The sequence below is a fragment of the Trichosurus vulpecula genome, chromosome 5 (assembly GCF_011100635.1).
Source record: "Trichosurus vulpecula isolate mTriVul1 chromosome 5, mTriVul1.pri, whole genome shotgun sequence".
NCBI classification, from domain to species: domain Eukaryota; kingdom Metazoa; phylum Chordata; class Mammalia; order Diprotodontia; family Phalangeridae; genus Trichosurus; species Trichosurus vulpecula.
In genome coordinates, this window is record NC_050577.1 from 264,833,492 (window position 1) to 264,845,578 (window position 12,087).

General features: G+C 41.5%; 1 protein-coding gene across 8 annotated transcripts in view; it reads left to right on the top strand.

Annotated features, from left to right (window-relative positions):
- The first annotated feature begins 8,002 nt into the window (after positions 1-8,002).
- The window catches only part of R3HDM2 (R3H domain containing 2), a 166,106-nt gene continuing 162,021 nt past the window's right edge, over positions 8,003-12,087 (top strand). For 7 of the 8 annotated variants that reach the window (XM_036759542.1, XM_036759545.1, XM_036759543.1 and 4 more), the window contains exon 1: positions 8,202-8,268. The gene's annotated coding sequence lies outside the window, so the exon portion shown is untranslated. Of the gene's footprint in view, positions 8,269-12,087 lie in introns of all 8 variants that reach the window. The other variant, XM_036759546.1, reaches the window with a different exon arrangement.

A 12,087-nucleotide genomic window follows, 5' to 3' on the forward strand; every position in this document is an offset into this window, starting at 1 on the left:
TTTTTTACTTGAATCTCTAGGATTCTCTAAGTAAATCATCATATCATCTGCAAAAAGTGATAATTTAGTTTCTTCTTTGCCTATTTTAATTCCTTCAATTTCTTTTTCTTCTCTTAATGCTAAGGCTAACACATTTCTAGTACCAAATTGAATAATAGGGGTAATAATGGACATCCTTGTTTCACCCCGAATCTTATTGGGAATGCATCTAGCTTATCTGCATTACATATAATGCTTGCTGATGGTTTTAGGTAGATGCTATTTATAATTTTAAGGAAGACTCCATTTATTCCTATGCTTTCTAGTGTTTTTATAGGAATGGGTGTTGTATTTTGTCAAAAGCTTTTTCTGCATCTATTGAGATAATCAAATAGTTTCTGCTAGTTTTGTTATTGATATGATCAATTATGCTGATAGTTTTCCTAATATTGAACCAGCCTTGCATTCCTGGAATAAATCCTATCTGGTCATAGTGTATTATTCTCCTGATAAGTTCCTGCAATCTTTTTCTAATATTTTATTTAAAATTTTTGCATCAACATTCATTAGGGAAATTGGTCTATAATTTCCTTTCTCTGTTTTGAATCTTCCTGGTTTAGGTATTAGTGCCATATTTGTGTCATAAAAAGAATTTGGTAGGATTCCTTCTTTGCCTATTTTCCCAAATAGTCTATAAAGTATAGGAATTAATTGTTCTTTAAATGTTTGATAGAATTCACATGTAAAACCATCTGGCTCTGGAGATTTTTTTCCTAGGGAGTTCATTGATGGCTTGCTCAATTTCTTTTTCTGAAATGGGGTTATTTAGTAATTTACTTCCTCTTCGGTTAACCTGGGCAATTTGTATTTTTGTAAATATTCATCCATTTCCCTGAGGTTATCAAATTTATGGGCATACAGTTGAGCAAAATAATTCCTGATTATTGTTTAAACTTCCTCTTCATTGGAGGTGAATTCACCCTTTTCATTTTTGATACTGGTAATTTGGTTTTCTTCTTTCTTTTTTTTTTAATCAAGTTGACCAAGGGTTTATCAGTTTTATTGGTTTTTTCATATAACCAGCTCTTAGTTTTATTTATTAGTTCAATAGTTTTTTTGATTTCAATTTTATTAATCTCTCCTTTGATTTTCAGTGTTTCTAATTTGGTATCTAATTGGAGACTTTCAATTTGTTCTTTTTCTAGTTTTTTTCAGTTGCATGCCTATTTCATTGATCCCCTTTTTCTCTATTTTATTCATGTAAGCATTTAGAGATATAAAACTTCCCCTAAGAACTGCTTTTGCTGCATCCCATAAGTTTTGGTATGTTATCTCATTATTGTCATTCTCTTGAATGAAGTTATTAATTGTTTCTATGATTTGTTCTTTGACCTGCTCATTCTTTAGGATTAGATTATTTAGTTCCCAATTAATTTTTAGTTTATCTTTCCTTGGTCCTTTATTACAAATAATTTTTATTGCATCATGATCTGAGAAGGGTGCATTAACTATTTCTGCCTTTCTGCACTGGATTGTAAGGTTTTTATGCCCTAGTACATGGTCAGTTTTTGAGTATGTGCCATGTATCGCTGAGAAAAAGTATATTCCTTTTTATCTCCTTAACTTCTTTCTTGTTTATTTTGAGGTTAGATTTATCAAGTTCAGAGAGAGGGAGGTTGAGGTTCCCCAGTAGTATGGTGTTGTTGTCTATTTCTACCTGTAACTCCCTTAACTTCTCCTCTAAGAATCTGCATGCTATACCACTTGGTGCATATATGTTAAATAATGATATTGCTTCATTATCTATGGTGCCTTTTAGCAGGATGTAGTGTCCTTTCTTACCTCTTTTAATTAGATCTATCTTTGCTTTTGCTTTGTCTGAGATTAGGATTGCTACTCCTGCTTTTTTTTTTACTTTAGCTGAAGCACAATATATTCTACTCCATCCTTTTACTTTTACTCTGTGTGTATCCCTGTTTCAAATGTATTTCTTGTAAACCACATATTGTAGGATTCTGGTTTTTAATCCATTCTGCTATCCACCTCCGCTTTATGGGAGAGTTCATCCTATTCACATTCATAGTTATGATTACAAGCTGTGTCTTTTTCTCCATCCTGTTTCCCCTCCCCACCATTTATGTTTTTATTTCTCCCTCCTCCTTTCCACTCCTCAAAAGAGTTTTGCTTTTGACCACCACCTTCCTCAATTTACCCTCCCTCTTGATTTCCCTCCCTTATCTTACCCTTTTCTCCTTGCTACTTCTTCCCTACCTTCTGACCACCCCTCCTTTTTTTCCCCTCTTTCCCCTCCTACTGCCTGTAGGACAAGTTTGATTTCTATTCTTATCAAGAGTATGTTATTCTCTTCTTGAACCAAATCTGATGAGAGTAAAGCTCATATACTACTCTTCTCCCTCCTTTCTTTCCCTCTATTATAATATGTTTTTGTGTTTCTTCATATGATATAATTTGTGCTTTTGTACTACCTTCTTACCTCTTCACCCAGAACCCTCCCTTTACATGTCTTAATTATGTTTTTTATCATTATATCAGTTATTTTATACTGACACCAACAGTCTATGTGTATCCTTTTCAATTGTTTTAATAACTGTACTGTTCTCAAGATTGACATATATATATATATAAAACATATATAAAACAATGTAATCCTATATAAGGATGTAAACAATTTGCCCTTATTGATTGACAAGGTTTTTTCCCCCTGTTTACCTTTTTATGTCTCTCTTGAGTTTTGTATTTGAAGATCAAATTTTCCATTGAGTTCTGGCCTTTTCATCAGGAAGGTCTGGAATTCCTTTATTTCGTTGAATGTCAATCTCCTTGCCTGAAAAATTATGCTCAGTTTTGCTGGGTAGTTGATCCTTGGTTGTAGTCCAAGATCTTTTGCCCTTTGGAATATCATATTCCAATTTCTCCTGTCATTTAATGTGGAAGCCAAAAGATCCTGCATGATCCTGACTGTAGTTCCACAATATTTGAATTGTTTCTTTTTGGCTGCTTGCAGTATTTTCTCCTTGACTCGATAATTCTGAAATTTGGCTGTAATATTTCTTGGAGTTTTCAATTTGGGATCTCTTTCAGGGGGTGATTGGTGGATTCTTTCAATGACTATTTTCCCCTCTGGTTCTAGGACCTCTAGGCAGTTATCTTTGATAATTTCTTGGAACATACTGTCCAGGCTCTTTTTTTCATTGTGGCTTTCCAGTAGACCAACAATTCTTAGGTTGTCTCTCTTAGATCTATTTTCCAGGTCAGTTGTTTTTCCAATCAGATATTTCACATTTTCTTCTATTTTTTCATTCTTTACATTTTTTTGACTACTTCTTGATGCCTTATAGAGTCATTAGCTTCTACTTGCTCAATTCTAATTTTTAATGAATTGCTGTTTTCATTTTACTTTTGAGTCTCCTTTTCCTATTGGTTGATTTTACCTTTCAGGGTCTCATTTTCTCTAGTTAGATTCTGAATCTCCTTAGCCATTTTTCCAATTTTACTTTTTAAAGATTTGATCTCATCCATGTTTTTTTTTTAACATTTTTTCTTTTACCTCCCTAAATTGGTTTTTAAAATCATCCTTTAGCTCTTCCAGGAATGCTTTTTGGGCTTGAGACCAGTTCACATTCCCTTCTGCGGTATCAGATGTGGGTATAGTGTCAATGCTATCCTCTTCTGAATTGGTATTTTGATCTTCTCTGTCTCCACAAAAAGAATCAAGGGTCCTCAGTTTTTTTTTGTGTTCTTCTTCATGTTGGTTAGCTTTTTCCTGGCTTTACAGCGGATTTCTGCTTTTGGGGCTCAGGGAACTCTGTCATGTGTTTCTTGTTCTGGGAATTGTGAGCCTAGTTACTGGCTTTGTGTGTTGTGGCCTTCGGTTTCCTGATGTGTGGGGGAGGGGTCATCTGGCTGTGGGAAGTCTCCTCTTCCCCTGGGGCTACTCTCCAGCACTGATGGTTTCAGTCATTCTGTGCTGGTGTTTGCCACTTCTCCTGGCTGTGCAAAGGCATGCCTGGGTTCCTGGTGTTGACCCTTGCTGGCTCCACCCTTCTGGGACTCAGGAATTCCCACTGTTTGGCTACTGAAGCCCCACTTCTGTCTCCTCTATTCCAGAGTTTTTCCCAAGGAATTCTATCTGGGTCAGGGAGGGAGGGATGAGAGCTGTTTACCTGGCCATTATGTCTCCTGGAAGTTCAAGAAGGCAAGTTTCAAACCTTTGGGCTGCAAGCCTCAGGAGTAGTTGTTTCATGGCTACAGGTGCTGCACTGCTGCCTCTCGTCGCTTCGATAGACTCCTGTCCTGTCCTGGGAGGCCTGGGGATCTCCGCTGGTTTCAGGCGCCCAGCTCAGTTTTGTTTCTTCTTTCTCATGATTCATTCCATTGGTTATAATTCTTCTTTACAACTGGACTATTATGTGAATACGTTTGATGTGAAGGTATATGTAGAACCTACATTGGATTACATTCTGTCTTGGGGGGGAGGAGGGAGGAGAAGGAGGGAGAGAAACCCGAAAACTTGTGAAACTGAGTGTTGTAAACTAAAAATAAAAAAAAATTATAAAAAAATTAAAAAAAGAGTTCTCTGTACTCATGCAAAAGAGTTTGGCCTGATAATCCATATAGGAAAGACCAAGTAGATGAAGAATGTCTGTCACTAAGATTATGACAAAAAGTTGGATACACAATCTATAGAGCTTGTCCATCAATATTAACATTAGGATATGTAGCATAAATAGTTGAGAAATTGGGCCCAGAAATAAACAGGAATAAAAGAATAGGCTGGATTGCCTTTAGGAGAATATAAAGTTCTTTTAATGACCCCAAACTTCTCCTAGAAGCAAAGGATCACCTTTTAAATGCTGATATTCTACCTGCTGTTGTAAGGCTATAAAATATAGAACAATAGTCTTTGAAGTATAAAAATTAATACCACACAGAAGACAATGGAGGTCATAATGGATATAAGTTGTCTTCGATATATAATAAATAAGAAAATTTGGAGGTGGAAGTAAAAGACATCAAAGAAATAAAGGATATACAAGATGTTATTAGAGAAATAAAAGAAGTTGGGTTAGTCAACTGTTAAGGGTGAAGGGGAACAACCTGAGTTTGATATCCTCTCAGTGTTAGAAGAAAGTGAATAAAGCTTCCAGAATGTTGGGTGCACCCTCTGTAGCTATTTGTGAGAATTCTTGTATAAGAGTCCCCCAGGAAGGGCAGACATGGACGGTCTATAATGCTGCATCACTGGAGGAAACATCCATATTACTGGAATCACTCGTCTATTTGGGTATTTTGAATATTTGAGTGGAAGATGTATTGGAGACAGGAGAGCCTCAAACAGGGAAATTAAGCAAACAATTGTAATATGCCATAAAAGAAGCATTTGCATACCATTAATTTACTGTTAAAATGTTTCCTTGACACTTCTCATCTTTGCTTCTCTCTCTACATTCACTTCTCCATCCCCCTTCTATCCTCTTACTCTTTGACTCATTCTCCAAGTATTCCTAGTCTCTGTTGTAGCTTGAGCTTTTCTGTATAGAACACTTTGGCACTTGGCCAGGTGATTCCACAGTGAGTTAGTTTGGGGAAGCATAGAAAGAGAGATAAAGCTAAGCAAAAAAAAAATGTCTCAGGTAGGGCATCTGTGAGTTAGGAAAGAGGTTTTTACATTGGGGATAGCTCATACTTAGAATTGTTCTGCTTGGGTTATAGGACTCCCAGTGATGAGATTTATTCTTCTCTTTTATCTCCCAAAACACACGCGTGCGCGCGCGCGCGCGCGCACACACACACACACACACACACACACACACACACACACACGGTGGAAGATAACTCCCTGCTTCTCTCACACCCAAAGCTGTAACTAGGATAGTGTGACTGAAGAAAACCAACCTGGGGTGAGGATTCCTTGGACCCACTGTTCTTTTACCACTAGGCATGTGCTCTTCCTACACCTTTCAAGCCTCAACCTTAGCAGGGTAGCCTGGCAGAAGAGAGCAGACTTTCCCCTGTGCTCCAGCCCTGCCTCTCACTCAATTGAATTTTTTTTTCTGGACTCAGAATTCCTAACTACTTAACAAGTCCATTCTCACTCTGGAGAATGCTGCCCCTACATACCATCAGCCCCAAGGCTTTCTCTTCTCCCTCAGGGGCTCCCTGGTGGAGATAGAAATGATAACAATACAGTTTAGAGAAGCCTTTCCACTTTTAATTTTTTTTTTTGGAGGGAGAAAGACAAGGCAATTGGGGTTAAGTGACTTGTTCAAGGTCACACAGCTAGGAAGTGTGTCAAGTGTCTGAGGTCGAATTTGAACTCAGGTCCTACTGACTCCAGGGCTGGTGCCACCTAGCTGCCCCACTTTTAATTTCAATTGAACTTTACAACAACCCAGCATTTTACAGATGAGAAAGCTACAGCTGAAAGGTGACAACTTTCCCAAGGTCACACAGTATGCAGTAGAATGGGCGGAGTAGATTCATGGAAGGGTTAGAATCTAGGTCTTCTTCCTCTGGTAGAATTTTATACTATCTCATCCTGCTGTCTTTCAAGCGAAATGAAAATAGTGGAGCAGGGACAGATGAGACCTGCTCCTACCTCACAGGATTAGAAAAGAACCCGCATAGAAAGCATTTTGCAAACCAAAAAGCCCATGCTGGTCCCCGTGAATGTTACTGCCTTCCCTCTGAGCTTATCTCCAATTTATCCCGTATGTAGCTTGTTTGTATACAGTTGTTAGTCTGTGAGCTCCTTGAAGGCAGGGACTCTTTCCGCCTTTCTTGGTATCTCTGGCGCTCAGCACGGTGCCTAGTACTCAATTCATGCTTAATAAATGCTTGTTGTGTGGGTGAGGGGAGAGATGGGGAGAAAATTTAGAATTCAAAATTTTATGGAAGTGAATAATGAAAACTAAAGATGAATGAATTTAAAAAATAAATACTTGTTGACTTAAAGTATTACATAAATGTCAGGCGTTGTTATTTCTACTATTCTGTAATATATTTCTCCTGTTCATCCATTCCTTCATTTGGGTAGATAGACGCTGTGGATCTGGAGGAGCTCAGGCAACAAGGAAGACACGAGGCAACAAGTCAAGTCAAAGAGCACAGTACTCTCTAGCTGGGAATACAAGTAAAGGCACAAACGAATCCCTGCCTTCGAGGAGCTCACAGACCAATGGGAGAGACAACTAGTACGTGCGAATATGATAAACATAGGATAAATAGGAGCTAATCTCAGAGCGGAGGCACTAAGATTAAGGAGGACTGGGAAAGGTGGGATTTCAGCTGAGAGTCCAAGTGAGTTAGCCAATAAACTTTTATCGAGCGCCTCCTATGTGCTAGGTACTGGGTATACAAAGAAATGATAAAAGACCGTCCCAGTTCTCAAGGATCTGACAGTCTAAATGGGGGAGACAACACACGAACAACTAATGTACAAACGAGGATAAATAGGAGATAAGCGAGAGAGAGCAGACGGCACTAGAATTAAAAGAGACCGAGAAAGGCTTTCAGTAGAAGGTGGGATTTTAGCCGGGACCTGAAGGGAGCCTGGGAAGCCAGGAGGTGGAGACTTGAAGGAAGTCAAGGAAGGAGGGAGAGAAAGCCAAGAGCACCAATGCTAAAGGACCATCGGTCTGGAAGGGACAGAACTTGAACGGATGGACCTTGGTGGGAAAAGGACCGTGGCTTTGGGAGGTGGCTTGGCGATCCAGGGATCCCTGTGGGTTTAGGTGCTTGGGAGGTCCCTGGGACCCCAGTAAGCTTATTAAAGTGGATCTGGAGAGCTTAGCCTGCCTCCTACAGTTCCCAAGGCAACGCCTGGGTGAAAAGGGGGGGTGGTCGGCACAGCAGAGACTGGAGCAGGTGTGAGAGTGTGAGCATGCTGGCCGGTGGGGGGGGGGGGCGGGAGGGCCAAGGGAGGGATACGCAGGCCGCGGTGACGCGCAGACCGCAGGCTGCGGTGACGAGGACGCAGAGCGCGGTGACGTAGCGCGCAGGCCGCAGCGGGGGGGAGGGGGCGGACTCTGGGCCTTTCTTCCCCTTCTGGTTTTTCCCCCCCCTTTTCTCCCCTTTCCGGGTTTGGTTTCTCCCCTTTTCTCCCCCTTCTTCCCCTCCCCCCTTTTCCCCCAGCCCCTTCCCCCTCCCCCCCTCCCCGGCCCGGCCTGGCCCGGCCCCCTCCCCCTGCCCCGGGCCCCGGGGGAAACCCCGCTAAGAAGAACCCGCCCCCGGGAGCGCGCCGCCCGGACGGGCCGGAGCCGGAGCCCGGTGAGGAGGCAGGCAGGGCTGGGGCCCGTGTGAGGGGAGGGGCAGGAGGGGAGCGGCAGGAGGGGAACTGTACGGGGCGGAGGGGACGGGAGGAGTGGGGAGGGGGCGGCGCAGCGCACTCCCCCCCGCACCCCCCCCCCCGCGGGAGGGTGAGTAAGCCTGAGTGAGGGGTAGCGCGCGCGGCCCCTGGGGCTACAACAGTGAGGGAGGGGGCCCCAGGGGAGGGCAGGGCAGGGGCGCAGCGGGGGCGGGGGGAGGGGAGGGCTAGACCCCCGAGAGAGGCATATGAGGACCGGGACACCCCAAGGGGGCAGACCCGGGCATCTGGGAGGGGGCACAGGAGGTGATCCTCGACTGGGGACTCCCCTCGGGTTGGAGGGAGGCCTCGGGGACCGGGTCGGGTCGGGGGGCAACCTGTGGCTGGACAGGCGGGTCTGGAAAAGTGTCGTTCCCTCGTGAATAGCCACGATAGGAGTGGGGGGAGGGGTGGTGGAGATGCTGCCTGGGGTTCTTATTTCTTTGCCCTGTTCCCACTTGGGCAGAGCCCAGGAGAAACTGGGAGGGAGAGGGGTTGAAGTGCTTTAAACTCTACCAATGTCAATGAGTTTCTAAACTGGTGTTTGCAGATAGGCAGTGTGGCATTTCCAAGGCAGGAAAAACTGCATCTACACTTGTCCAGCAATTGCGGGTTGGACTAGGTAATCCAAAAGGTTCCTTTCACTTTGATGAATTCACTTTTGGGCTCCTGAAGACAGTTGTGCATCCTTCAGGGTCAAAAAAGTCAGTTATTTAAGTATTCACCACAGGTTGGTTCTACAGCTTCAGTCAATGAAGTAGCAATACAGTAATAGGTATAGTAAGAAAAAGCTAACTTCTGAAGTATGATAAAGACATTGAAACAGAAGATATTTTAAAATTCATATCTAAATTGGATTAAAGTTAGAGTTTTCTTCATGTAGATCTGATTAAAAATTGGGGAAATCTCTGATTCTTGAGTGATGATTGTAGGCAACAAGAAAACTATGGAGGAAAGAGATGACACATTGAACTTTAAAAAAAATGTAGGGAACCTCAGAGTTTCTGTCCCTTTTATTGAGACTTGTGGAGTCCCAGTAAAAATGTCCATGGTCTGATAGCGAGTGTGTGTGTGTGTGTGTGTGAGAGAGAGAGAGAGAGAGAGAGAGAGACAGAGAGAGAGAGAGAGATAGGCAACTTGTGGCGCTGGTGCCAGGAGATACAATCATTGGTGACTTTTTACTGCTCAACATGTACTCTTCCTGTTTGCCTTCCTCCCTCCTTATGTCTTACACCTGTTAATGACACTTACTAGTGGTGTGCAAGTAGAAAAAAAGTTCTAGCGGAAACTGGTTCTGTCAATCCATGTTTCCTTTCAGTTGCATTCTGCCCCTTTTGCTGTGCAGTGGGGATGGGGAGGACAGGAATTCTTTAATTACAAGACTGATATCCCAGCTGCTTGTGTTTGACAGTAAGAGCCATTTATATATTTGTTCAGCAAACATTTATTAAGTGCTTACCGTGTGTCCCCAACCTTTTTTCCCTAGGAGTAAACAATTTTGAAAATTTTGCTCGAGTCCAAATGTAGGTTTGCTGCTGTTATGTGGAAACATGATGACAAAGAACACATTGATCCAAATGTATAAAAATGAGTTCTTTCCTCAGTTCTAGTCATGAGATTGAAATCTTGGGCTGCTTTTCTAAAGAATGGCCAGTATTAGCGTTGTCTATTAGTGCTTACAGGTCCGTGGATAAAGTCTGCTTTAAAGGAGTGAGGATGTTGGGTCAAAGAAATATGTGAAAGTGGTAATGTTTTTAGGGGCGGAATGCCTTCCCTTAGTCAAGTTTTGCAGTTTTACTCCTAGTCTCAGGATCTTCCCTTGAACCTTGATGGATCATCTAATAAGAAAAATAATGAGTTTCTTCTACTTCCTGGTGGGAAAAGGGTATGGAGTGATGGTGGTGGTAGTAGTGGTGATGATGGTGGTGTGTAGTGAGTACTGTTGAATAAGGCAGCTTCAATTTCTAGAACTTGGGTTTTCCCAGTAGAAGGAAGATGTGTAAGTTTCTAATGCACTATGTGTGTGCGAGTCCTGTTTAGGCTCATTTGGAGACAATTGCTTAGAAACTCTTAAGCTTCCTCCCTCCTTTCCCCAAGCCCCTTATCTCTTGAGGACAGCTTTCCCTAAAAGTAGCAGGAGGAATGGATTTCAAGCAACTTTGGCTTCTCTCTCATTTTCCCAATCTTTTCTCCCCCCCCCCCTTTTTTTCAATGTTTTATAAACCATCTCCATTCAATTTATATTTAAAAGTGGAAAGAAGAAAAGGCTTCCTGAGTACTATGAGTTATCCTGAATTTATTTTTTTGGTTCTTGTTTAGGACTTCTGTTAGCTTTTTTTGACCTGGCCAGAGTGGATTGAATGGGATAGTTCTTGGGGACTGTTATTACTTTGGATTATTCCTCCTGCACCTGTAGGATGCAGCTTTTCAGCACTTTGTAGAGATGCTGGGAGCAGAGCCGAGGCTGCTGCAGTAACTTCTGCTTGGACATGGAAGACTGCTGGGATATGAGAATAGAATTCATGGGATGTAGTGATAATTGTTAATCTAAACAGTTTTCAGGAGAAAGTATGTTTTGAGGAAGAGGAAGGGAAGTTATATCTTAGGACTCACACGGTCAAAAAAATTTGGAGACCACAGATTTTTGGATTGTCTTAAGACTATTCTAGGGTACTGATAAGATATATGATATTTCCATGGCAGTTGAAGTAAGACTGTAAACTTTAATTCTTATATTTTTGTCAATTCAATTCAACCATCATTTTATTAAGCACTTATAATGTGTACATAGATACTAAAGTCATTAAGACGTGGCCCTTGTCTCTATAGAGCTCATAGTCTAGTGGGGATATATATGTGTGTGTATGTAGATGTGTGTATATACAAATACAGATCATTGTGATACAAAATAGAATATAAGGCAACATTGATCCATTTGTGTGGCACATGTGGAAGAAGGATGAGCAGCAATGAATACAGCTTTATTTTTTGATAAATAATTTTATTCTCTTGACTGTGAGACCCTGGGCAAGTCACTAAACCTCTTTAGTGCTAGAGGCAGGTCTCTAAGGCTTTAAGTTGAAGACAAGATTGCTTCTAGCCTTTTTCGGGGGATTCCCTCTATCAGTAAAACGACTCATGCAGATCTATCTTTGTTGCAAAGAGGAGGCATGTACCGCCCAGTGGTTAGAGGTCAAGAGAGCTCATTTTCATATTTCACCCCAACTCTTTGCAGGCTTTGAACTGGTTATATTTATGAGCATTACTACCATGTGCATTTTTTCTTTTAATACTGAGTGACAACCAATAGATAATCTCTATGGGTCATTGTTATCTGTAATGTCAGGTGAACTAGAAGATGCTCTCCAGCATGTTGAGTGGACCTCCCCTATAGAGGATTTATAGGAGGATGTGGTTAAGAGTCAAAGAGGATTAGAAAACAGATTGTGATCAATCTGTATCTTTGGAGAGAATATCCCCATTGGTGAAATAATAAAGCCATTTAAGTGTTAAAGTGATGTGAAAAGGACAACAGCGCATTGTTAGCATTCCTAGAAATATCTTTTCAGTCCGTGAAAATGAATTGGAACTTCTCTCTAGTTTGCTTTCCATTGGAACTAAGCTTTAGGGGCTAGATATCGTAAAGTACTGCATTATATGCAGAAGTTTAATTTCTTTACTCCATAATCAAATTTGTTTAAAAGGACATTTGTGTTCCCTTTAGTACAGATAGTACTTATTGG